Source organism: Haliotis rubra, unplaced genomic scaffold (genome assembly GCF_003918875.1).
Source record: "Haliotis rubra isolate DU_JTF1 unplaced genomic scaffold, ASM391887v1 Scf1107, whole genome shotgun sequence".
Classification (NCBI taxonomy): domain Eukaryota; kingdom Metazoa; phylum Mollusca; class Gastropoda; order Lepetellida; family Haliotidae; genus Haliotis; species Haliotis rubra.
In genome coordinates, this window is record NW_025765012.1 from 226,997 (window position 1) to 253,582 (window position 26,586).

Sequence of the window (26,586 nt, forward strand, 5' to 3'; positions counted from 1 at the left end):
TACTGTCTACATGTGTCTGTAGACACAGATGGTAACTACTACTGTCTACATGTGTCTGTAGACACAGATGGTAGCTACTACTGTCTACATGTGTCTGTAGACAAAGATGCTAACTACTACTGTCTACATGTGTCTGTAGACAGAGATGATAGCTACTACTGTCTACATGTGACCGTAGACACAAATGGTACCTACTCCTGTCTACATATTTTTTAGACGCAGACAGTACCCACTTATGTCTACATATTTTCAGACACAGATAGTACCTACTCCTGTCTACATATTTTTAGACACAGAAGTTACCTACTCATGTCTACATATTTTTAGACGCAGAAAGGTACCCACTTATGTCTACATATTTTAGACACAGAAGGTACCTACTCCTGTCTACATATTTTAGACACAGAAGGTACCTACTCCTGTCTACATATTTTAGACACAGAAGGTACCTACTCCTGTCTACATATTTTAGACACAGAAGGTACCTACTCCTGTCTACATATTTTAGACACAGAAGGTACCTACTCCTGTCTACATATTTTAGACACAGAAGGTACCTACTCCTGTCTACATATTTTAGACACAGAAGGTACCTACTTATGTCTACATATTTTAGACACAGAAGGTACCTACTCCTGTATACATATTTTTAGACACAGAAGGTACCTACTCCTGTCTACATATTTTTAGACACAGAAGGTACCTACTTATGTCTACATTTAGACACAGAAGGTACCTACTCCTGTATACATATTTTTAGACACAGAAGGTACCTACTCCTGTATACATATTTTTAGACACAGAAGGTACCTACTCCTGTCTACATATTTTAGACACAGAAGGTACCTACTCCTGTCTACATATTTTTAGACACAGAAGGTACCTACTCCTGTCTACATATTTTTTCAGACAGAGATGGTACCTACTCCCTGTCTACATATTATTGTAGACACAGAAGGTACTTACTCCTGTCTACATATTTTAGACACAGAAGGTACCTACTCCCTGTCTACATATTTTTAGACACAGAAGGTACCTACTTATGTCTACATATTTTAGACACAGAAGGTACCTACTCCTGTCTACATATTTTTAGACACAGAAGGTACCTACTCCTGTATACATATTTTAGACACAGAAGGTACCTACTCCTGTCTACATATTTTAGACACAGAAGGTACCTACTCCTGTATACATATTTTTAGACACAGAAAGGTGCCCACTTATGTCTACATATTTCAGACACAGAAGGTACCTACTCCTGTCTTCATATTTTTAGACGCAGAAGGTACCTACTCCTGTCTACATATTTCAGACACAGATGGTACCTACTACTGTCTACGTGTGTCTGTAGACACAGATGGTAACTAGTACTGTCTACATGTGTTGTAGACACAGATGGTAACTACTACTGTCTACATGTGTCTGTAGACACAGATGGTAACTACTCCTGTCTACATGTGTCTGTAGACACAGATGGTACCTACTACTGTCTACATGTGTCTGTAGACACAGATGGTAGCTACTACTGTCTACATGTGTCTGTAGACACAGGTGGTAGCTACTACTTTCTTCATGTGTCTGTAGATACAGATGGTAGCTACTACTGTCTACATGTGTCTGTAGACACAGATGGTGGCTACTACTGTCTACATGTGTCTGTAGACACAGATGGTGCTACTACTGTCTACATGTGTCTGTAGACACAGATGGCAGCTACTACTGTCTATATGTGTCTGTAGATACAGATGGTAACTACTCCTGTCTACATGTGTCTGTAGACACAGATGGTAGCTGCTACTGTCACCATGTGTCTGTAGACACAGATGGTAACTACTACTGTCTACATGTGTCCGTAGACACAGATGGTAGCTACTACTGTCTACATGGGACCGTAGACACAGATGGTAGCTACTACTGTCTACATGTGTCTGTAGACACAGATGGGTAGCTACTACTGTCTACACATGTGTCCGTAGACACAGATGGTATCTACTACTACTTTCTACATGTGTCTGTAGCCACAGATGGCAGCTATTACTGTCTACATGTGTCTGTAGACACAGATGTGAGTAGCTACTACTGTCTACATGTGTCTGTAGCCACTCAGATGGTATCTACTACTGTCGTAGTCACTACACAAGTTGAGATGAAGATGTTGACGCCCACGAGACACCAACCCGTCACAGCGCCATGTTCTTCGTGACCTGCACTTGTACATAACAACAGCAGGAAGCTGAGGTTATCAAGCGAGTGTTACATCAGAGACACACCAACGCCCAGCCATATATATTGAAAGTCCTCATCTACAGCCGGCAGACACTCGGCAACAAGTGCATGCTATCTGAAATGAACGACTAATTTGTCACACATGCGCTATGGCTTAACGGTTTATAAATAGCTAAACAAAGGGAGGCCAAAGACTAACTTCTTGAATGTGCAATGCGGGAATTAAATAACCCAAGAGCCTTGACTTATAACAATATTTTTACACATCGTTTTCATACAGCATACGCTCAGCATACGCATACGCTCAGCATACGGCCGTCCCATTCTTATTGTTATGTTGCAAGGGGCATGGCCCATTGTTGTTATGTCGCAAGGGTGCACGACCCATTGTTGTTATGTCGTAAGGTGCCCGGACCATTGTTTTTATGTGGCAATGTGCCCGGGCCATTGTTTTATGTGGCAAGGTGCCCGACCCATTGTTGTTATGCTACAAGGGTAGGGCCCATTGTTGTTATGTCTGAGATGACATGTGTTCTATGGTTATGTTGCAAGGTGCCTGGGTCATTGTTTTATGTGGCAATGTGGACCAAGGTGCCCGACCCATTGTTGTTATGCTACAAGGGGTAGGGCACATTGTTGTTATGTCTGAGATGACCTGTGCTCTATGGTTATGTTGCAAGTCGCAATTGTTTTTATGTGGCAATGTGCCTGGGCCATTGTTTTTTATGTGGCAAGGTGCCCTACCCATTGTTGTTATGCTACAAGGGGTAGGGCACATTGTTATGTCTGAGATGACCTGTGCTCTATGGTTATGTGGCAAATCGCCCGGGCCATTGTTTTTATGTGGTAGGTGCCCGACCCACTGTTGTAATGTCGCAAGTTGCCCGACCCATTGTTGTTATGCTACAAGGGGTAGGGCCCATTGTTGTTATGTATGGGATGGGCTCCATGTTGAATACGTAGGTAAATATTGGCTGCTCAGACTGTGGGCCCTGAGTCAATACGTTCCATAGTATCCCGTTAGACCTGGATCATAATAACATCTACAGAGGCAAGTTTCCATTTTACTACACCGTCTGTGTGTATGTGCGTGCGCGTGCGTGTCTGTGTCTCTCTGAGATGTTCAGACTTACGACTTCACATTGATACCTCACTGAGACAAGCCACACTAACTCCGACCTGACCAGTCCCCAAATATCAAGGTCCAGGCAGGGCAACAACAACTAGAAATGTTATTGGAAGTAATGCAGCTTGGCCATCGACCCATTACTCTCCCGCTCAGGACAGACGCTCTAACTATACTAAGGCGGTTGTCAAAATATGCTCGCTACTGCCTACATAGTAACATTTAGCAAAACACTTAATCTTTTTCAAAGTTGACAAATACGCAAATCTGTGCACATGGTGTTATTATTTCCAAGGATGAATTCCGTGAAGTTAGAAACTCAGCCCCTAAGCCCTCTGGGTGGTATTTGATGCACATCGCTGTACTTAATTACCGATATGTATATTGAGTGACGTGGTACACTAAGAAACGTCACGTGATTTAGTTTAATTGAAAATATAATTGACAGAAATATACCATGTACACTTATATTTCACATTCCGTTTTATTACTTTCACAACAGCAATTTCTCTATTTGAAAACGAAGCTTTGTAGTTACAGGTATCCTCCCCTGCTTACCAAACAATCAATCCCATGCACAGTAGGCGCTGGTGCTGGACGGATTTCATGTACAGGTAACGTGATGGACGCGTCTTTAATCAGGGCATGTTAAATAATACATTCACTCATACGGGAAATCTAATCACGTTCACCTTCGTCTACATTTGTTTTCTTGCTCACCTGTTATTCAGGCCTGTAGAGTGGTGGTGGTGGACGTGATGGATATGGGTTTGGGCTTTGTCGTCTTGTCGTATTGATTCGGGCCGAGACAAGGTCTACACGTTCTATTGAAAGTCCTTGGAAAGAGTGTTAAAATCGATTCATTCCTGCCATTAAGAAGGAAAATGAGTAAATTCAACCAATCTTTAAGAGCGGATCACATAAATTTGCAATTTGTTAATGATAAATAAATAACTCCGTCGCAACCATAATCGTCAGAAGGCTCGGGGAATTTCACGCATTGCAATTGGATTGTTTATCGTTATTGTCAGTAGTAGTAGTAGTAGCAGTAGTAGTAGTAGTAGTAGTAGTAGACGTAGTAGTAGTAGAAGTAGTAGTAGCAGTAGAAGTAGTACTAGCAGTAGAAGAAGTAGTAGAAGTAGACGTAGTAGTAGTAGTAGAAGAAGTAGAATTAGTAGTAGCCGTAGTAGAGGTAGAATTAGTAGTAGCAGTAGTAGAAATAGAATTAGTAGTAGCAGTAATAGAGGAAGCAGTAGTAGTAGCAGCAGTAGTAGTAGTAGTAGTAGTAGTAGTAGTAGTAGTAGTAGTAGTAGTAGTAGTAGTAGTAGTAGTAGTAGTAGTAGTAGTAGTAGTAGTAGTAGTAGAAGTAGTGGTAGTTGTAGTAGTACAGTGCGAAACAAAATGTCCAACAACATCCTGCTATACATATCCGTATATTGTGTCACATCCTGAAGGAAACGTCAATCTACTTCTTTGTACGTCATACCCTGACTGACTGACTGAGTTTGATTTTTCGCCGCTTTTAGCAATATTCCAGCAACATCACGGCGGGGGACACCAGAAATGTCATACCCTGAACGTGAAGCATGAATGTCCGTATAAATAATTATAAGACTTGCAAGACTCTTTGCCATGTGCTGAAAGTAATATGTCACAAACAAAGAGTAAATATCAGTTGTCGATATCATTAGTAGGCTCAAGGTCAACACATATTACAACTGATGTTTACCAGCACTGCACCATGCCTGCACAACGTCTGTCACTGTGGCTTGTTACTGATTTACCAGTTTCTCAACGTATGCCTGTCACTGTGGCTTGTTACTGATGTACCAGTTTCTCAACGTATGCCTGTCACTGTGGCTTGTTACTGATGTACCAGTTTCTCAACGTATGCCTGTCACTGTGGCTTGTTACTGATGTACCAGTTTCTCAACGTATGCCTGTCACTGTGGCTTGTTACTGATGTACCAGTTTGACAACGTATGCCTGTCACTGTGGCTTGTTACCGATGTACCAGTTTCTCAACGTATGCCTGTCACTGTGGCTTGTTACTGATGTACCAGTTTCTCAACGTATGCCTGTCACTGTGGCTTGTTACCGATGTACCAGTTTCTCAACGTATGCCTGTCACTGTGGCTTGTTACTGATGTACCAGTTTGACAACGTATGCCTGTCACTGTGGCTTGTTACCGATGTACCAGTTTGTCAACGTATGCCTGTCACTGTGGCTTGTTACTGATGTACCAGTTTCTCAACGTATGCCTGTCACTGTGGCTTGTTACTGATGTACCAGTTTCTCAACGTATGCCTGTCACTGTGGCTTGTTACTGATGTACCAGTTTGTCAACGTATGCCTGTCACTGTGGCTTGTTACTGATGTACCAGTTTACCAGTTTCAACGTATGCCTGTCACTGTGGCTTGTTACTGATGTACCAGTTTTTGTCAACGTATGCCGTCACTGTGGCTTGTTACTGATGTACCAGTTTCTCAACGTATGCCTGTCACTGTGGCTTGTTACTGATGTACCAGTTTCTCAACGTATGCCTGTCACTGTGGCTTGTTACTGATGTACCAGTTTGTCAACGTATGCCTGTCACTGTGGCTTGTTACTGATGTACCAGTTTCTCAACGTATGCCTGTCACTGTGGCTTGTTACTGATGTACCAGTTTGTCAACGTATGCCTGTCACTGTGGCTTGTTACTGATGTACCAGTTTGTCAACGTATGCCTGTCACTGTGGCTTGTTACTGATGTACCAGTTTGTCAACGTATGCCTGTCACTGTGGCTTGTTACTGATGTACCAGTTTGACAACGTATGCCTGTCACTGTGGCTTGTTACCGATGTACCAGTTTGACAACGTATGCCTGTCACTGTGGCTTGTTACTGATGTACCAGTTTCTCAACGTATGCCTGTCACTGTGGCTTGTTACCGATGTACCAGTTTGACAACGTATGCCTGTCACTGTGGCTTGTTACTGATGTACCAGTTTGTCAACGTATGCTTGTTACTGACTGTCAACGTATGCCCGTCACTGTGGCTTGTTACTGATGTACCAGTTTGTCAACGTATGCCTGTCACTGTGGCTTGTTACTGATGTACCAGTTTGTCAACGTATGCCTGTCACTGTGGCTTGTTACTGATGTACCAGTTTGTCAACGTATGCCTGTCACTGTGGCTTGTTACTGACATACCATTTTGTCAACGTATGCCTATCACTGTGGCCCAGCTTGTTACTGATGTACCAGTTTGTCAACGTATTCCGTTACTTAGTATTGATGTATGGGCGCAATAACATGTCATTCTGAGTGTACAGTTTCCACCAACATTACATTGTAGGTACACAATGTTCATAGAGACTGATCAACAGGTGCAATGTATGTTACATCTCAGATAAGGTGAACATGCAATACAAGGTATGTTACATCTCAGATAAGGTGAACATGCAATACAAGGTATGCTTGTTGAGAGACATTCCCTTAAACGGAACATATCTGTTCCAAACAAATCAATGGATATTTGCGAGCAGGGGGTGGGGGAAGTACGGATGGGTGTACTGAGTGTGGCCTTGATCACCACTCCCCGCGATCACTCACGTACACTTTGTACCTGTGTAATATGTTATCTGGGCAATGAAAAGTCAACTATAAGTATTGTTAATCTCTGACATGTTCTGCATATAATTACGTCAGTGCAATAACACAGGTTTACATTAGTAAGTTATGTTTCTTGGTATCTGCTCTATACATTTATTACCAGTATTAACGTATGGCTGAATGGCAGTGATGTACAGCTGCATCGGATATCAAGTAGTTCACATATTTAAATATTATACACACATTCACATATGCTGGCAGGGGAGGTGGGATAGCCTAGTGGTTAAAGCGTTCGCTCGTCACGCTGAAGACCCGGGTTCGATTCCCCACATGGGTACAATGTGTGAAGCCTATTTCTGGTGTCCCCCCGCCGTGATATTGCTGGAATATTGTTAAAAGCGGTGTAAAACTCACTCATTCACTCATATGTTGGCCACAACTTTGACCGCAACATATAACATGGCACGGGCGGATTGACGTCGGGCGTAGTGCTTTAAAGAAGGTTACCAACTACACCGGACTTGCGAGTGAGTCATTCTAACACATTTCCAGATATCCGAACTCTCGTGTGCGATGCAGTGTATTGTGCCCCGCCCTGTGTACCACTGTTTCACGAGAAAGTTGCACGGATTTTTTTCTCACGTACCGGCTCATGCTCAAAGCTGCCATTGCCTTTGTCCCTTTTAGTTCCTGAAGTGACCAGCAGGTGGCCATGCGGTAACCGCCACCTGGTGGTCTCATGACTCGCTGCCCCATGAGTCGCTGACGGAAGTACCCTATTAACATGTCATTTTCGTCTTCTGCACAGATTGACCGTGATATGCACTTCAAACGCACTGCACCACGCAGCTGTGGCCTTCTGTCTACTGGCCGTTCGCGAGAAGTTGGTCTTTTGCTTGGCCGGTACCGGAAGTGGCGATACATAATCAGAGTGCTACATACACGTCTGATACGTGGTGACATGAATTATTTACAAATGTTTATCTAAAGGCAGGAAAACCACACACGGGCGTAGTACTTTAATAACCTTGTTTATATGAGATTTCATGTCTTAGTGTTTAATCGTCATGTCTTCTGTCAGGTGTTCTTTAAGTTGCATGTACGGTCACCTCACACATTAGTGCTAGTATCCATAAACTTCACCTAACATAGTCAGTTATAATCAAATATAGTTCCTGGTTGAGAATTCAATAAAGAATAAAGCTGGTGAAAGAACCAGGTTTTAAGGTTTCGGTCACTGCCAGCTATCTATCACAGGAAACCAATATGAACAAGACTTATATTTATATGGAGAAGATACACACGTGGTCGCTGCGCCATAGTTCAGCAGCTTGCGAGTACAGACAGTGAATAAACTTGGACAGTCCAAGTTAACACAGTGACGCCTTCTATGTGGAACACAATCTGCCTTACTCTTTAAACTAATATTTATATTCGGCTATGTGTTGTGTTTGCCAGGGGTGTGTTTCATGTCCGCAGTTATTGGCGATGTCATGGAATTATCATCTGTAGCCTTGTCTCGGGGAACAAAACAGAATATCTGTATTTAAAGACAACCTCATTTGCAACACATAGGTGCTTGTATTGATGACACGTTAACCAGGCAATATTATACATTTGTGCCAATATAGCGAAGTAGGGAAGTAGATATAATTATCTAAAAGTAAAAACAGTGATACGATTTAATAATATTTGATTCAAACGTTTATAAAAGGCGAGGGAAGGGTGTGTTTTACATTATTCAAATCTTGGGCATTTTGTCATCCCAACACTCATATTGACAATTTTAGTGGAAATTATTCTGTTACATCTGGTTTATAATCCCATTTTCTCCCTTGGAAAAAAGTGTATGATTATCTACGATCAAGTTAATAGGATATAGATCTATGCATCTCTGAAAGACGCACCAATAGCAAACATAGGCTAGGGAATATTACTACATAAACTGTTGATCCAGGGACGATAACATTACAGCATAATCATAACATGCATCCAACAGGGATCTCATAGCTGACGTTACTTAGTGCACGCTAATTACTTAGATTAGGCCAGCGGTAATATGAAATCCTGTTTGGAGAGATAAGTTCATGTTCCTGTCTCTTGTTTCTACACCAAGACATGTAAGCAACTATCGGGTTACACTATGCGCGTCAGGGTCGAGGACAGCTCGTGCCTCTTGTTTCTACACCAAGGCATGTAAGCAACTACCGGGTTACACTATGCGCGTCAGGGTCGAGGACAGCTCGTGGCGTCCAACTGTTGGTGAATATTCTGTATATTTCACATGTACTTGCTTGGATTTTTTTAACTTTATTTATCAAAGGGTCAAAATACTACAAGTGTGATGTCTCCACCGGAGAAAGCTATAGCAGGGAGTGCGGAATCCATGCAAGCGCTACCTTGATACCACCACCCTCCCCCTCCAGTACGAATAGCCTAGGGACAATATAATTACGTTCAGTACAATATGACCCATGCCAGGTTCAATATACACTCCATAACTTGAAGTGATTATACTGTTAATATATTTTAACTGAGGGAAATGTGATCCGAAATACAGTTGTCCCTGGGAGCGCAGAGTCCTGACTGTGGGATCTCTACAGCTATCAATAAACAAGCGCGTGTGGTAGGAGAGTTCGAAGATATGTTAAGTCTCGACTGTGCCCCATGAACACATTAATCTCAATAATTTGTACCGATTTGCAATCCACGTTCATTTAACACTGTAGTGAATGTCTGAGACGACAAAGGTCCAACACACGTACCTGACACAAGCGGTCCCTGTGAGCACGTGTTCCACTGATGAATCCCTTTACGGTATTGCTATGAAGACGGCATCTGTTGACGCAAGCACCAAGCCTCGCTCATCACGGTCAATAGCGTTTTACGGCCACGGCCATAGCGGAACTGGCGTCTCAGGCTATCAGTGCTGGATTGAACAATGCTAAGTGTTTCCGCTACGTAAGACGGCCAGTGGTGTTGTTGAGTTTGAGATATTGCATCAATACGATAGACCAGTTGGACTCGGAACTAAAACACAGAAAACTTCTATCTCGTGCTATCCAGTATCTACTGATCGTTAATACTTAGTTACGTTCCCTTAACAACGTAAAAACATGCATCCTGTTGAAGAACAGTTGACCCTTCACACTCACATATCGTGGGTATATCACATCCTTGTAACCAAGTCTGTATGTGTAGGTGTATGTGTAGGACATGAAGAAATACACATACTGGCAGCCGATTACAGTTACCAACCCTATTGAGAAGCTACATTTACCGACCACATTGAGAAGCTACAGTTACCGACCTTATTGAGAAGTTACAGTTACCGACCTTATTGAGAAGCTACAGTTACCGACCTTATTGAGAAGCTACAGTTACCGACCCTGTTGAGAAGCTACAGTTACCAACCCTATTGAGAAGCTACAGTTACCAACCCTATTGAGAAGCTACAGTTACCGACCCTATTGAGAAGCTACAGTTACCGACCTTATTGAGAAGCTACAGTTACCGACCCTATTGAGAAGCTACAGTTACTGACCCTATTGAGAAGCTACAGTTACCGACCCTATTGAGAAGCTACAGTTACTGACCCTATTGAGAAGCTACAGTTACCGACCCTGCTGAGAAGCTACCGACCCTATTGAGAAGCTACAGTTACCGACCCTATTGAGAAGCTACAGTTACCGACCCTATTGAGAAGCAGTTACTGACCTTATTGAGAAGCTACAGTTACCGACCCTATTGAGAAGCTACAGTTACCGACCTCATTATTGAAGCTACAGTTACCGACCCTATTGAGAAGCTTGAAGTTACCGACCCTATTGAGAAGCTACAGTTACCAGAACCAGTTATTGAGAAGCTACAGTTACCGACCCTATTGAGAAGCTACAGTTACCAACCCTATTGAGAAGCTACAGTTACCGACCCTATTGAGAGAAGCTACAGTTACCAACCCTGATTGAGAAGCAGCTACAGTTACCGACCCTATTGAGAAGCTACAGTTACCAACCCTATTGAGAAGCTACAGTTACTGACCCTATTGAGAAGCTACAGACCCTATACCAGTTACCCCTATTGAGAAGCTACAGTTACCGACCCTATTGAGAAGCTACAGTTACCGACCCCTATTGAGAAGCTACAGTTACCGACCCTATTGAGAAGCTACAGTTACCGACCCTATTGAGAAGCTACAGTTACCGACCCTATTGAGAAGCTACAGTTACCGACCCTATTGAGAAGCTACAGTTACCGACCCTATTGAGAAGCTACAGTTACCGACCCTATTGAGAAGCTACAGTTACCGACCCTATTGAGAAGCTACAGTTACTGACCCTATTGAGAAGCTACAGTTACCGACCCTATTGAGAAGCTACAGTTACCGACCCTATTGAGAAGCTACAGTTACTGACCCTATTGAGAAGCTACAGTTACCGACCCTATTGAGAAGCTACAGTTACCGACCCTATTGAGAAGCTACAGTTACCAACCCTATTGAGAAGCTACAGTTACCGACCCTATTGAGAAGCTACAGTTACCGACCCTATTGAGAAGCTACAGTTACCGACCCTATTGAGAAGCTACGGTTACTATTTACCGACCCTATTGAGAAGCTACAGTTACCGACCCTATTGAGAAGCTACAGTTACCGACCCTGTTGAGAAGCTACAGTTACCGACCTTATTGAGAAGCTACAGTTACCGACCCTATTGAGAAGCTACAGTTACCGACCTTATTGAGAAGCTACAGTTACTGACCCTATTGAGAAGCTACAGTTACCGACCCTATTGAGAAGCTACAGTTACCGACCTATTGAGAAGCTACAGTTACCGACCCTATTGAGAAGCTACAGTTACCGACCCTATTGAGAAGCTACAGTTACCGACCCTATTGAGAAGCTACAGTTACCGACCCTATTGAGAAGCTACAGTTACCGACCCTATTGAGAAGCTACAGTTACCGACCCTATTGAGAAGCTACAGTTACCGACCCTATTGAGGAGCTACAGTTACCGACCCTGTTGAGAAGCGTGGTTTCCGAGCAAGGCGGTTTCTTTGCAAGCTGAATATGAATGATAAAAGTACAATTGAGGAGGTTTTGTGGTTTCTGAAAAGGAGTAATTTTGTTTCTCGGACATACCTTGTGAAGGTCAGCGAAGGTGAATTCTCGGCGTAACTAGAAAGTACATCATCTAGAAGATGCAAGGTTGTCACCGCGATGCTGGTCACGATAAACTCCATAACAAGGCTATCATTATCATACCCTTATCTTGGCTTGCTTTTCTTCCATGTCTTGGGTGGGTAGTCAGTAGAATGTACACTTGGTTACAGGTCTTACAACGTTTGAACCCTAAACACGCTCAGTTGTTGACATCTTTGGACCCAAACACGTACAATGTGAGTGAGTTTAGTTTTACGCCGCACTCAGCAATATTCCAGCTATATGGTGGCGGTCTGTAAATAATCGAGTCTGGACCAAACAATCCAGGGATCAACAGCATGAACATCGATCTACGCAATTTGGATACGATGACATGTGTCATCCCCGCCAGCGAGCCTGACCACCCGATCCCGTTAGTCGCCTCTTGCGACAAGCATGGGTTACTGAAGATCAATTCTAACCCGGACCTTAACGGGTCCAAACACGTCAGATATAAGCATAATATAATAGGTGTAAAGATGAACTTATTGATGAACTCAGGATCTGTCTGTTAGTTAATCAGACTCTCTAAATTTCTCAATAACATGACATGACTTGTGTTTGTCATCCTAAGGAGTTGTTTGTTGGCGAAAGCATAGATATTCATGACCATGTGTATTTATACTCGCTACGGTATGCCTTATAAAATAAATAAATAAAGTTTTGAGCCGTTACTTAGTCACTATGAAGATTGTGTTACGAGTTTTGTGCATTTATCGATCGATTTCAATTACAAATTTAGTATAAACTCGCGTAGTGGAACGATTTTATACATTTTGGACGGTTTACCTTCGGATAATGCACAAATACGAAAACAATCCTCAAATATTGACGGTTCTGGTGTTTTATATGCAACATGATATGGACACAATATTGTTGGAGCGAGTCAAGGGTAAATATACAGCTGTATAGTTTTGATATTGGAGTATTCCCTATTACAGGCATGTGTGACAGGTATTGATGCAATATACTACCTGAGTAGTAACATGTTGGCTACCTGTACGTCACTATACATGTACAAGATGTTCACAGATCGAGCTTACCACTGCAAGTATGTCGGAAGTGTGTGTAAAACAGGAGAATTAGTTTAAGGTGTATAACTTTGAGTAAGTAAGAAAGATCAAACCATACATAGAATTTCGTTTCTTTATGCATTAATGTATTCTAGACGCAACAGGGATTCGAACGGCATATCACCTCGGATATAGCATTGACAACGCAGCATGAACATTTTATCATATTGCCCGTAACTTGTACCAAATCAATATTATCCTACACTTACATAAATAACGAATTTCGACAGACAAGATATTCAGTAAAATTTCCATTTGAAATTATTTGTGTCTATTTCCAGGTGCGAGCTACCCTTGGCTCAGCAGTCAGTATTGTTTACCAAGATATTCTTAAGAACTATATATGGTTCTTGGGTCTATTTTCACCGACACACCTCCTACGATTGTTTAATTTTGACCAGGAAGACAGAAGTGAGTGAGTGAGTGAGTTTAGTTTTACGCCACACTCAGCAATATTCCAGCTATATGGCGGCGGTCTGTAAATAATCGAGTCTGGACCAGACAATCCGGTGATCAACAGAATCTGATGGCCTTTTTTTAATGCAGGTGCATTTGATGAAAGAGTCCAACATAAACGAGCTCAATACGTTAGCGTCAACATAACATCGCTGTGTATACATCGCTGCAAATGTGTGCAATTGAGATTGAAAAGCACGTCACAGCGATGTATATGTTAATATGATATGTACAAGTTACAGTCCACATTACATTCAACATTCTTTTAATGCTAACAAATATATATTAATGGGGAGAAGTCACCGAGCTTTGTGTAATGAGTCACTGAGTTTAATTGGACGCCGCTTCCAGCAATATTCCAGCAAAAACATGGCAGGGGACACCAGAAAGGGGCTTCACACATTGTACCCATCTGGGGAATCGAACCTAGGTCATTGGCGTGACGAGCGAACACTTTAACCACTAGGCTACCCCATCGCCCCTACTTTGTATAGTGTACATTAATGGAAACTGCTTCTGAAATTTAATAGCGCATGTTTCATTGCATATTTATGAAGACATCTTGAAATTTAGGTTGTGATTTACACTTTGCTGATCCTTGTTAATGCACGGCGCACAAACTGGATGTTTGCTTGTTTGTTTAGATACTCACACAGGTGGTACTTGAGTGTGAACAAAGTGATCGTTTGCTCATGAAAACTTTTTGTCCCACAGTAAAATACGCTTACGCGATGCCATGGCTTACTAAATGTCAAGGTCAACGTGCTGTGGGTATGTTACACAAATAGAAATCGCACAAAACAAACGTGATTGTTTAATGTCCATGGGAAGACAATATGAACTCTATACAGACGTTATCTACTGCAGGTCAACTCTCATAGTTGATGGCAATTTGAAGGGTGTACCCTACGGGAACCACCCCAGTTGGGATCATGTTCTAATCTTTGTGCAAATGACGTCAACGTTGCAGCAGGATGATGCCCGTCCAGATATCCAGCTTTCTGTGTTACAGACATTCTGTTACAGACATTCTGTTACAGATATTCTGTTACATGGCGGTCTGTTTCTCCAGAAATCTTCCTCAAAGAGCATGTGTGGTATGAAATGGGTAGACACCTACGACAGGACCCAAACAAGCAGGTAACACCAGCTCAGTTGGCCCAATCTTTGGTCGACACGTGGAACACATGGTGGTCATGCTGTTACAACGTGATCGTTAATGGAGGTTTTACACCAACACTCTCGGGCGTGTCCTGGTACTGTGTATCGGCTTTGTCACTGAATTTGATAATTAGGTAAATTATTGATCAGACAAATTACCAGATACTATACCACGTTAAATAAGGCACGGTTAATTGATTCCGCAATTACATGTTACATATTATCTCGATGTTATTGTAGTTAGCAATGTCTAATAAATGTAATGGAGATGGTTTGATGTTGACTATTACACATCCGCAAACAGGACCGTTCAGCAGATGTAAGGAATGTGATACCCACTGGCTCGTACCGCAGTGCCCCCAAACACCGAACTCGTTCTCAGTGCGTTCTTGAAAAATGGTCGGATCGGGCTCGAACTGTGTGCGAACGGAAGGGACGTAGTGGCACCTGTTTACAGTCTGTTTAAGAACTTTATGGACGGGCTCGGTCGGACTAGGGACGGGAGGATGCTCCAGAACGTTGAACATGTCAACCGTTCTACCCGTTCTGGAATGGGACGGAGTGACAGCGTACTTTAAACGAGATTGCCATTCACAAACGGAATTCCCGTACTTCAGACTTACTGCGGACGTACTAAAAACTACCTCGGTGTGACTCAGGCTTAAGTCTATGTATTGTCGGTAATACCCGCCTTGTTTATCAGACAACATGTAAAATGAATTATAAAATACAATAAACTCTCAGCATGGGATTCATTCAGTACATTTTTCACGCAAATAAAAACACAAAGAAACCTGAACATACAGCGAAATGTAGACTTTATAGCTGTTGTGCCTGTAATGTGTTTCTGTGGGACTTTGTCCTGGACTAACAATTTAGAAGCAGGCGGCAGTCACATCAAACATTATACACTACAGGAATTATAGTTCAAGAAGCAGGCGGCAGTCACATCAAACATTATTCACTACAGGAATTATAGTTCAAGAAGCAGGCGGCAGTCACATCAAACATTATACACTACAGGAATTATAGTTCAAGAAGCAGGCGGCAGTCACATCAAACATTATTCACTACAGGAATTATTGTTCAAGAAGCAGGCGGCAGTCACATCAAACATTATTCACTACAGGAATTATTGTTCAAGAAGCAGGCGGCAGTCACATCAAACATTATTCACTACAGGAATTATAGTTCAAGAAGCAGGCGGCAGTCACATCAAACATTATTCACTACAGGAATTATAGTTCAAGAAGCAGGCGGCAGTCACATCAAACATTATTCACTACAGGAATTATAGTTCAAGAAGCAGGCGGCAGTCACATCAAACATTATACACTACAGGAATTATAGTTCAAGAAGCAGGCGGCAGTCACATCAAACATTATTCACTACGGGAATTATAGTTCAAGAAGCAGGCGGCAGTCATATCAAACATTATTCACTACAGGAATTATTGTTCAAGTTAACGGGATTTTCCCGAGTCTCACACATAGCCCACAAACACTGCATCTTTCATCGTGTCGTTTTCGGTGTGCATTTGCAACTCGGTCAAATTCTTGATATGCCGGACAGAAGGTTTACAATTAGCTATATTCTCTGTAGATCTGACTTGGGTACCTTGACTTAAGGACCAATATAAAACAGAAATAATGTCAGCGAAGATAGATCATGTGGCATTAGCAGATATTCCCGAAGTTATCGTCGATACCAGCAAATTGTCTAGTAGTATACTGCAGCAGTGTTTTATCAAGTACTCTCTACCTGCAGGCGTGAGGGGCATATCACGTGTATTGCACTGTCAGCAAACATTAGGGCAGACAGCCACAACGGGCATTGAAGCAAATCTAGCATGATATATGTCAAAACTGAACACTCCTCTTGTGACGTCACACTAACAGATTGATAAAGAAAAGCCGTACGTTTCAAGATTTTTGTTTTCCATGAAATTTACATTACCGTCTCCAAATTGAATCCTGATGTGTCTTCCCTTTAAAGTGTGTTTGACACTTACTTTGATGTAAAGAAATGTTGTTTCAGTAACATGTGAGTGATGCCACCATCCACGCCATAGGGTCATTGAACCTGACCACCCATTTTACTTGTGCCACTGGGACTCAAGGCAGGGTCTAGATACTTTCAATGGTCATTTGCAAATAACGATATAAGGATCGGGCTTTTAGCCTTGTATATGTTAGGAGTAGTGAATGAATCGAGCGCGGAAACAAAGGGTAAATATCTGCATGTTGAAAAGTTGGAATAATGGTATGGAATCCATTGCTATCTCAAATCGAGGATACGTCTTTCTCAAATACAGGAAATTTAAATAGACGATAACTAACCGTTGGTTTAATGTTGTAGCCATATCACCACTGTTCGCTGAATTGCCACGTGACGTAACAATGCCACGTTCCGGAATGCCTCGATATGACGCCTAGCGTTCAGTCAGTACAGACGCAGAACAGATGTTCAGTGCTAATGTAAGTGTTAGACTGTACACCATTCACCTGGCTGCATTCACGTTGGGGTCAGGTTAGCTCACGGATAGGGGGTCGGGCTGGAAGAAATCTGGCTCCCTGTCGAGTCACTAATGCTCTCTCTCTCTCTCTCTCTCTCTCTCTCTCTCTCTCTCTCTCTCTCTCTCTCTCTCTCTCTCTCTCTCTCTCGTCTAATGATCTCTCTCTCTCTCTCTCTCTCTGTCTCTCTTACTCTCACAGACCGCGGTAATGATGAATTCGGCAGCAAAGTGTGTTACAAACACAGACCGCGGTATTGTTTTATCCACTGCCGCTAGTGGCCCATGGGTACTGATTACGTTTATATGTGTTCTCCCGTGGGAGTGACTGCTGTCGGATTACTGACCAGGCCAGATTTGATTCCATCGTTAACTTCAGCAGGTCATTGAGTATAGCTAATTTATTCTATTACCTGACTTAGTCCTGGTAGTCAACTGACGCTGAAGGGGCCGGCACAGGTACTACCCCAGGTACATTTTGTACACAGAAATGTACCCTAAACAAAATCAAAATACAGACACGTACCCGGTACCCTACACGGTGGACGAGTCCATATCCCGTAACCGTAACCCCAAACCGAAACCATATGTAGTTATTCCGTTCAACTGAGTGCGAGTGGTATATTGTGCACCGCCAAATATTTGTTACTGTGTATATTCGTTTCTTATATAACGAAGCCAAATGTATCTGATACAACAACGTGACAGTTCTGATCAAGAAAAAGGCACAATGCAGAATAGAACCGTACTTGGGTACGTTTCTGTATTCTGATTTTGGTTAGTGTACGTCTCTGTGTACAGAAACGTACCTGGGTTACACATCTGTAGTACCCGTGCCGACAACGACCCCTTCAGCTCTACTGACAATACTGTGAAGTTGGTGCCAGTCAGTGTCTGTCAACATGACTTTATGATAACGGTAGTTGCATCTATGCACCAGTTCAGATTATTGTAGCTAAATAATTAAACAATATTGCCATTTCGGTATGATACAATGATTCCTGCAACATCAAAGCTGAACACAATCAAGAACTAAACATTGGCGGATAAAATACATTAATAATGTTCCCAATAATCAATTTAATTAATTTCGTTACCCACTGAGAGGGAAATTGAAACAGAGGAAAGTCAATCAGTTAAATATGTATGCGAGAAGTATTCCTTCAGATAATACAGAATAAGGTAACTTAGAAAAGTTGGAGACTTACTTGCTGGGAAACTTTACTCTGCCTCCAGACCAGGTGCACATACCAGGGGCACAAACGCTGTGACTGATGGTTGTGGATTACTGCATTCCCATCCTATGAACTGATAGCAACAAGCACTCTATTTTCATACCACTGATTTCAACAACGTTTGCACGTGACAATCTTGGGCGGAGTCTGCTGGAATGAAACAGTCACGCCAACCAGCCCGTATCTCGGATCGGCTCCCATCGCGCAGAGCAGGGGAGGTAACTGTTGAGGTGACCCAACCCGCGTCGGGAAATCATAAGCTCAGTGAGAGCATGTCAAGTAGAGTGGTCTAACTCAAGATAACTCCGGCCGGTGTATGTAGTGACCATCAGACTCAGAAATTGCCAAGATTAGAAAATATCTATGTCTGTGGTCACATGTGTATGTGGCGCGAGGAGGACGAGTTAATGCCAGACAGAACTCTGCGATATACGAGCCTGTTGTTTCCGTTCCTGGAGGCAACATATGTACGCCATGCCTCAGTAGGTGGTGAGGAAGCTACCCTCCCTGTGCCTGAATGCCTGAAGACGACTTGGTACCACAAGGATTCCCAGTGCACCGTATTGGCTAACGGAGAAGAAATGTCCCATCAGATCACTGTTCGGACAGGCATCGCGATCTGAGAACATTCTTATCCTCACGTTTCTTAGCTTCTCTCATTACCATTCTAATATAAACGCATTCTACCTATGCCGCAGTGTATCATGTCTCTCGTCCGGTCATTGAAACAGGGCTTGATGAGGCCGAGAGCGTGGTTAACACTGATCACTGGGCCAGGTTTGTTAGTGGAAGGGTTTGGTAAGACCCTTTACATGTTAAAGATAGGGCTGTAAACAAGGTTATAGGTGCAGGGTTGGGTGAGACCCGCTACATGTTAAAGATAGGGCTGTAAACAAGGTTATAGGTGCAGGGTTGGGTGAGACCCGCTACATGTTAAAGATAGGGCTGTAAACAAGGTTAGAGGTGCAGGGTTGGGTGAGACCCGCTACATGTTAAAGATAGGGCTGTAAACAAGGTTATAGGTGCAGGGTTGGGTGAGACCCGCTACATGTTAAAGATGGGGCTGTAAACAAGGTTATAGGTGCAGGGTTGGGTGAGACCCGCTACATGTTAAAGATGGGGCTGTAAACAAGGTTATAGGTGCAGGGTTGGGTGAGACCCGCTACATGTTAAAGATGGGGCTGTAAACAAGGTTAGAGGTGCAGGGTTGGGTGAGACCCGCTACATGTTAAAGATGGGGCTGTAAACAGAGTTATAGGTGCAGGGTTGGGTGAGACCCGCTACATGTTAATGAACTGCTGTGAACAAGGTTATAGGTGCATGGTTGGATGAGACCCGCTACATGTTAAAGATGGGGCTGTAAACAGAGTTATAGGTGCAGGGTTGGGTGAGACCCGCTACATGTTAAAGATGGGGCTGTAAACAGAGTTATAGGTGCAGGGTTGGGTGAGACCCGCTACATGTTAAAGATAGGGCCGTAAACAAGGTTAGAGGTGCAGGGTTGGGTGAGACCCGCTACATGTTAAAGATGGGGCTGTGAACAAGGTTATAGGTGCAGGGTTGGGTGAGACCCGCTACATGTTAAAGATGGGGCTGTGAACAAGGTTATAGGTGCAGGGTTGGATGAGACCCGCTACATGTTAAAGATGGGGCTGTAAACAAGGTTATAGGTGCAGGGTTGGGTGAGACCCGCTACATGTTAAAGATGGGGCTGTGAACAAGGTTATAGGTGCAGGGTTGGGTGAGACCCGCTACATGTTAAAGATGGGGCTGTGAACAAGGTTATAGGTGCAGGGTTGGGTGAGACCCGCTACATGTTAAAGATAGGGCTGTAAACAAGGTTAGAGGGTGCAGGGTTGGTGAGACCCGCTACATGTTAAAGATGGGGCTGTGAACAAGGTTATAGGTGCAGGGTTGGATGAGACCCGCTACATGTTAAAGATGGGGCTGTGAACAAGGTTATAGGTGCAGGGTTGGGTGAGACCCGCTACATGTTAAAGATGGGGCTGTGAACAAGGTTATAGGTGCAGGGTTGGGTGAGACCCGCTACATGTTAAAGATGGGGCTGTGAACAAGGTTATAGGTGCAGGGTTGGGTGAGACCCGCTACATGTTAAAGATGGGGCTGTAAACAAGGTTATAGGTGCAGGGTTGGGTGAGACCCGCTACATGTTAAAGATAGGGCTGTAAACAAGGTTATAGGTGCAGGGTTGGATGAGACCCGCTACATGTTAAAGATAGGGCTGTAAACAAGGATAGAGGTGCAGGGTTGGGTGAGACCCGCTACATGTTAAAGATGGGGCTGTAAACAAGGTTATAGGTGCAGGGTTGGATGAGACCCGCTACATGTTAAAGATGGGGCTGTAACAAGGATAGAGGGGCAGGGTTGGGTGAGACCCGCTACATGTTAAAGATAGGGCTGTAAACAGGGTTATAGGTGCAGGGTTGGGTGAGACCCGCTACATGTTAAAGATAGGGCTGTAAACAAGGTTATAGGTGCAGGGTTGGATGAGACCCGCTACATGTTAAAGATGGGGTTGTAACAAGGATAGAGATGCGGGGTTTGGGGAAACCCGCTACATGTTAAAGATGGGGCTGTAAACAAGGTTATAGGTGCAGGGTTGGGTGAGACCCGCTACATGTTAAAGATAGGGCTGCAAACAAGGTTATAGGTGCAGGGTTGGATGAGACCCGCTACATGTTAAAGATGGGGTTGTAACAAGGATAGAGGGGCAGGGTTGGGTGAGACCCGCTACATGTTGAAGATAGGGCTGTAAACAGGGTTATAGGTGGAGGGTTCGGTGAGACCCGCTACATGTTAAAGATAGGGCTGTAAACAAGGTTATAGGTGGAGGGCTGATTGAGACCCGCTACATGTAAAGATGGGGTTGTAAACAAGGATAGAGGTGGAGGGCTGATTGAGACCCGCTACATATTAAAGAGACTGCTGTGAACAAGGCTATAGGTGGAGGGCTGATTGAGACCCGCTACATGTTAAAGATAGGGCTGTAAACAAGGTTATAGGTGCAGGGTTGGATGAGACCCGCTACATGTTAAAGATGGGGTTGTAAACAAGGATAGAGGTGGAGGGCTGATTGAGACCCGCTACATGTTAAAGATAGGGCTGTAAACAAGGATATAGGTGCAGGGTTGGGTGAGACCCGCTACATGTTAAAAGATAGGGCTGTAAACAAGGATATGGATGTAGGGTTTGGGAAGACCCGCTACATGTTAAAGATAGGGCTGTAAACAAGGTTATAGGTGCAGGGTTGGGTGAGACCCGCTACATGTTAAAGATGGGGCTGTGAACAAGGTTATAGGTGGAGGGCTGATTGAGCCCCGCTACATGTAAAGATGGGGTTGTAAGCAAGGTTATAGGTGGAGGGCTGATTGAGACCCGCTGCATGTTAAAGAGAATGCTGTTTACAAGGATGTAGGTGGAGGGTTGGATGAGACCCGCTACATGTTAAAGATAGGGCTGTAAACAAGGATATAGGTGCAGGGTTGGGTGAGACCCGCTACATGTTAAAGATAGGGCTGTAAACAAGGATATAGATGCAGGGTTGGGTGAGACCCGCTACATGTTAAAGATAGGGCTGTAAACAAGGATATAGATGCGGGGTTTGGGGAAACCCGCTACATGTTAAAGATGGGGCTGTAAACAAGGTTATAGGTGCAGGGTTGGGTGAGACCCGCTACATGTTAAAGATAGGGCTGTAAACAAGGATATAGATGCGGGGTTTGGGGAAACCCGCTACATGTTAAAGATGGGGCTGTAAACAAGGTTATAGGTGCAGGGTTGGATGAGACCCGCTACATGTTAAAGATGGGGTTGTAACAAGGATAGAGGGGCAGGGTTGGGTGAGACCCGCTACATGTTGAAGATAGGGCTGTAAACAGGGTTATAGGTGGAGGGTTCGGTGAGACCCGCTACATGTTAAAGATAGGGCTGTAAACAAGGTTATAGGTGGAGGGCTGATTGAGACCCGCTACATGTAAAGATGGGGTTGTAAACAAGGATAGAGGTGGAGGGCTGATTGAGACCCGCTACATATTAAAGAGACTGCTGTGAACAAGGCTATAGGTGGAGGGCTGATTGAGACCCGCTACATGTTAAAGATAGGGCTGTAAACAAGGTTATAGGTGCAGGGTTGGATGAGACTCGCTACATGTTAAAGATGGGGCTGTGAACAAGGTTATAGGTGTAGGGCTGATTGAGACCCGCTACATGTAAAGATGGGGTTGTAAACAAGGATAGATGCGGGGCTGATTGAGACCCGCTACATGTTAAAGATAGGGCTGTAAACAAGGATATAGGTGCAGGGCTGGGTGAGACCCGCTACATGTTAAAGATAGGGCTGTAAACAAGGATATAGGTGCAGGGTTGGGTGAGACCCGCTACATGTTAAAGATAGGGCTGTGATCAAGGTTATAGGTGCAGGGTTGGATGAGACCCGCTACATGTTAAAGATAGGGCTCTAAACAAGGATATAGATGCGGGGTTGGGTGAAACCCGCTACATGTTAAAGATAGGGCTGTGATCAAGGTTATAGGTGCAGGGTTGGATGAGACCCGCTACATGTTAAAGATGGGGCTGTGAACAAGGTTATAGGTGCAGGGTTTGGTGAGACCCGCTGCATTTCAAAGATGGGCTGTGAACAAGGTTATAGGTGCAGGGTTGGGTGAGACCCGCTGCATTTCAAAGATGGGCTGTGAACAAGGTTATAGGTGCAGGGTTGGGTGAGACCCGCTGCATTTTAAGATAGGGCTTTGAACAAGGTTATAAGTGCAGGGTTGGGTGAGACCCACTTTGCATTTTAAAGATGGGCTGTGAACAAGGTTATAGGTGCAGGGTTGGGTGAGACCCGCTACATTTTAAAGATGGGGCTGTGAACAAGGTTATAGGTGCAGGGCTGGGTGAGACCCCACTACATATGGGGCTGTGAACAAAGATGGGGCTGTAAACAAGGTTATGGGTGCAGGGTTGAGGTGAGACCCTCTACATGTCAAAAGATGGGGCTGTGAACAAGGATATAGGTGCAGGAGTTGGGTGAGACCCGCTACTGAACATACTTGAAAAAGATAGGAGCTGTGAACAAGTTTGAACAAGGTTATTATAGTGGAGGGTTGGATGAGACCCGTTACATGTTAAAAGATGGGGCTGAACAAGGTTACAGGTGCAGAGTTGGGTGAGACCCGCTACTGTTAAAAGATGGGGAATGAACAAGGTTATAGGTGGCGAGTGGGGTGAGACCCGCTACATGTTAAAGATAGGGCTGTAAGCAAGGTTAGAGGTGCAGGGTTGGGTGAGACCCGCTACATGTTAAAGATAGAGCTGTAAACAAGGATATATAGGTGGAGGGTTGGGTGAGACCCGCTACATGTTAAAGATGGGGCTGTGAACAAGGTTATAGGTGCAGGGTTAGGTGAGACCCACTACATGTTAAAGATGGGGGCTGTGAACAAGTTTAAAGATAGGTGGAGGCTGAGGATTGAGACCCGCTACATGTAAAAAGATAGGGCTGTAAACAAGGTTATGGGTGCAGGGTTGCTGAGGTGAGACCCGCTACATGTTAAAGATGGGGCTGTGAACAAGGTTATAGGTGGAGGGCTGATTGAGACCCGCTACATGTTAAAGATGGGGTTGTAAACAAGGATAGAGGTGGAGGAGCTGATTGAGACCTGCTACATGTTCCAAAGAATGTACTGTGAACAAGGATATAGGTGGAGGGCTGGGTGAGACCCGCTACAAGTTAAAAGATAGGGCCGTAAACAAGGAGAATATAGGTGGAGGAATGATTGGGAGACCCGCTACATGTTAAAGATGGGGTTGTAAACAAGGATATAGGTGGAGGCTGGGTGAGACCCGCTACATGTTAAAGAATGCTGTGAACAAGGATATAGGTGGAGGCTGATTGAGACCCGCTACATGTTAAAGATAGGGCTGTGAACAAGGTTATAGGTGCAGGGTTGGATGAGACTCCGCTACATGTTAAAGATGGGGCTGTGAACAAGGTTATAGGTGGAGGGCTGATTGAGACCCGCTACATGTTAAAGATAGGGCTGTAAACAAGGTTATGGGTGCAGGGTTGGGTGAGACCCGCTACATGTTAAAGATGGGGCTGTGAACAAGGTTATAGGTGGAGGGCTGATTGAGACCCGCTACATGTAAAGATGGGGTTGTAAACAAGGATAGAGGTGGAGGGCTGATTGAGACCCGCTACATGTTAAAGAGAATGCTGTGAACAAGGATATAGGTGGAGGGCTGGGTGAGACCCGCTACAAGTTAAAGATAGGGCCGTAAACAAGAATATAGGTGGAGGGCTGATTGAGACCCGCTACATGTAAAGATGGGGTTGTAAACAAGGATAGAGGTGGAGGGCTGATTGAGACCCGCTACATGTTAAAGATAGGGCTGTAAACAAGGATATAGATGCGGGGTTTGGTGAAATCCGCTACATGTTAAAGATAGGGCTGTAAACAAGGTTATAGGTGCAGGGTTGGGTGAGACCAGCTACATGTTAAAGATGGGGCTGTGAACAAGGTTATAGGTGGAGGGCTGATTGAGCCCCGCTGCATGTTAAAGAGAATGCTGTTTACAAGGATATAGGTGGAGGGTTGGGTGAGACCCGCTACATGTTAAAGATAGGGCTGTAAACAAGGATATAGGTGCAGGGTTGGGTGAGACCCGCTTCATGTTAAAGATAGGGCTGTAAACAAGGATATAGATGCGGGGTTTGGTGAAACCCGCTACATGTTAAAGATAGGGCTGTGATCAAGGTTATAGGTGCAGGGTTGGATGAGACCCGCTGCATGTTAAAGAGAATGCTGTTTACAAGGATATAGGTGGAGGGTTGGGTGAGACCCGCTACATGTTAAAGATAGGGCTGTAAACAAGGATATAGGTGCAGGGTTGGGTGAGACCCGCTACATGTTAAAGATAGGGCTGTAAACAAGGATATAGATGCGGGGTTTGGTGAAACCCGCTACATGTTAAAGATAGGGCTGTGATCAAGGTTATAGGTGCAGGGTTGGATGAGACCCGCTACATGTTAAAGATAGGGCTGTGAACAAGGTTATAGGTGCAGGGTTGGGTGAGACCCGCTGCATTTCAAAGATGGGCTGTGAACAAGGTTATAGGTGCAGGGTTGGGTGAGACCCGCTGCATTTCAAAGATGGGCTGTGAACAAGGTTATAGGTGCAGGGTTGGGTGAGACCCGCTGCATTTTAAGATAGGGTTTTGAACAAGGTTATAGGTGCAGGGTTGGGTGAGACCCGCTACATTTTAAAGATGGGGCTGTAAACAAGGTTATAGGTGCAGGGCTGGGTGAGACCCGCTACATGTTAAAGATGGGGCTGTAAACAAGGTTGTGGGTGCAGGGTTGGGTGAGACCCGCTACGTGAAAAAGGTTATAGGTGGCGAGTTGGGTGAGACCCGCTACATGTTAAAGATGGGGCTGTGAACAAGTCTGTAGGTGGTTGGCGGGATAAATCCCGCTGTATACTAAAGACTGGGCTGTCAACGAGGTTAAGAAGGTCTAGTGAAACCTACTATCTGTTTAAGATTGGGTTGTAAACAATGTTTAAGGCAAGGGCGGAGTGAGGCGGGCTACGTGTAGTGACAGATCGCTCTGAGCGAAGTCATGCTTTCAAAGATTGTTTCAGACGGCCGTTTACAGTTTACTGTGTGTTCCCTATTACTTGTTATATGGCTGTCTCTCAGTTATCTATGTTCCCGTTTTAAATCGATACAGAGTGGAATTTGGTTGTAAAATAGATTGACAGACACTTTATTCGTATATGTGTCCTGAATGCCAGTAAAGTAACACATGGACAAAGATTTTGTGCATACCTTGACATTAAGTGTAAAGACATACAACGTGGGAGAATATATAAACTCATAACTACTAGCCACTCCATAGCTATAACAAAACAAATGTTCAAACAAAGAAGATATTCCTTCATATTGATTATATTTTACAAAATGAATATATCA

At 43.9% G+C, this 26,586-nt stretch overlaps 1 protein-coding gene across 3 annotated transcripts in view; it reads right to left on the bottom strand.

Moving 5' to 3' along the window:
* LOC124287391 (beta-1,3-galactosyltransferase 2-like) overlaps positions 1–18,791 on the bottom strand; it is a 77,937-nt gene extending 59,146 nt beyond the window's left edge. For 2 of the 3 annotated variants that reach the window (XM_046723948.1, XM_046723924.1), the window contains exon 1: positions 18,565–18,791. The gene's annotated coding sequence lies outside the window, so the exon portion shown is untranslated. Of the gene's footprint in view, positions 1–9,717; positions 10,003–18,564 lie in introns of those variants that run through there. The other variant, XM_046723941.1, reaches the window with a different exon arrangement.
* Between the last annotated feature and the right edge of the window lie 7,795 nt (positions 18,792–26,586).